Source organism: Hevea brasiliensis, chromosome 10, assembly GCF_030052815.1.
Source record: "Hevea brasiliensis isolate MT/VB/25A 57/8 chromosome 10, ASM3005281v1, whole genome shotgun sequence".
Taxonomy (NCBI): Eukaryota; Viridiplantae; Streptophyta; class Magnoliopsida; order Malpighiales; family Euphorbiaceae; genus Hevea; species Hevea brasiliensis.
In genome coordinates, this window is record NC_079502.1 from 11,913,597 (window position 1) to 11,915,549 (window position 1,953).

General features: G+C 39.8%; 1 non-coding gene across 1 annotated transcript; it reads left to right on the forward strand.

Annotated features, from left to right (window-relative positions):
• The first annotated feature begins 1,607 nt into the window (after positions 1 to 1,607).
• On the forward strand, positions 1,608 to 1,714 carry LOC131170021 (small nucleolar RNA R71). Its single transcript, XR_009140965.1, has one exon. It is a non-coding gene; the product is annotated as a small nucleolar RNA R71 (small nucleolar RNA).
• Positions 1,715 to 1,953: the final 239 nt, after the last annotated feature.

A 1,953-nucleotide genomic window follows, 5' to 3' on the forward strand; every position in this document is an offset into this window, starting at 1 on the left:
CCACTCTAAGTGTCAATTGCTCACCCTTTACATCAATTAATGCACCATTGCCAAAAAGGGTCTTCCCAATAAGATAGGAACTTTTGTGTCTTCTTCCATATCCAAAATGACAAAGTCCACCGGAATGTAGAATTTCCCAACCTTGATAGGCACATTTTCAAGAATGCCTTCCGGATACTTAATTGAACGGTCAGCCAATGAAAGATACATGTTTGTGGGCTTCAACTCTCCCATATTCAACTTCTCATATATTGAAAGTGGCATTAGGCTGACGCTAGCTCCAAGGTCACATAAGGCATTTGCCACACAATTATCACCAATATGACAAGGGATGGAAAACACACCAGGATCTTTGAGTTTGGGAGGTAACTTCTTCAATTATAGCGCATTGCTCTCCCAAGTTGATGGTGTCATAATCTTCTAGCCTTCTCTTGTTGGAAAGAATCTCCTTCAAAAACTTGGCATAACTTGGCATTTGGGATAGTGCTTTGGTGAATGGCACATTGATATATAACTTTTTTAGCACTTCAAGGAACTTGCCAAATTGTTTGTCTAGCTTGTGCTTGATGAATCTTTGAGGGTAGGGAAGGGTGGGCTTGTAAGGTTCAGGTGGGATGTATGGTTTCTCTCCCTCATCTTGCTCACTTTTGCTTTCTTCTTCTTTTTCATTTTTCTTGCTCTCAAAATTTTCTTCTTTTGTGCTCTCTTTTCTTCTCTCTTGTTTTCACTCTCTTGACCAACTTTTTTACCACTTCTCAAGGTCACCAACTTACATTGTTCATGAGGGTTTTGTGGTTGGCTAGGTAGTTTCCCATAGGAATTGCTTCCTGATGAGCTTGCTTGTTGCGCCAATTGAGTCTCCAACATGCGGTTGTGGACTTGTAATTGATCCATGGTTTGTCTCATGTGTTGCATTTCTTCCTCCAATTTGCTATTCATCTTGCTTTGTTCAGCAAAAAATTTCTCCATCATGTTCTCCAAAGATGGCTTCGGTTCATGGGATGGAAGGGATTGTTGTGCTCTTGCTTGATATCCAGGTTGTGGCTGCCTTGTGGGCTGAAATTGAGACTGAAATTGAGGCTTGTTCTGCTGCATATACTGCTGGTTATGAGCATAATTTGAGCTTTGGCCTTGTTGAGCAAAAGTTGCTTGTGGTCTCCATGTTGAGTTGTTCACATTAGAATAAGCATTTCCCATAGGTTTCTGTTGATAACCTCCTGCATAAGCAGCTTGTTCTTGCAAATAATCATCACCATAAGAAGAGTAATCAACTCCACAACTTTGAGTTCCATCTGTGAAGGCAACTTGTTGCATAGTTGTAGGAGTTGAGGTTGTTGCCTTTGTGCAAAAATCGCTAAGAAGTTGAGTCAACTGATCAAATCTTGCATTCATGTAGCTAACTGAGTCAAGTTCATAGATCCCAGCTTTCTTTGGCTCAAGTGCTCTAGGATTTCCCCATAAATGGGTATTATGAGCAATCTTCTCTAATAGATCATAGCATTCTTCACTTGTCATTCTCATGAAATCTCCTCACCTTGTGAATCAATTGTGTTTCTTATGGTGGAGTAACTCTGGTGTAGAAATTCTGAACAATCATCCATTTCGGTATTTCATGATGAGGACATTGCCTTTCAAGCTCCTTAAATCTCATCCAGGATTCATACAAAGTTTCATCATCTCTTGGTTTAAAAGCTACCATCAAATTCCTCAAATGAGTGGTCTTTGGGAAAAATTGAGATAGAAAAGCTTGAGATAATTGCTCCCAAGTAGCTATAATAGCTTGTGGAAGTGAGTCATACCACTCCAGTGAATCCAAGAGAGAATGGAAATAAAGTGAGCCGAATAACTTCATCAGAAACTCCAGGTTGCCTTTGTGTACCACATATCATCAAAAATTTCTTCAAATGAGAATGAGGATTTTCAAGTGGGCTACCTCCAAATTGTGAATTCTGA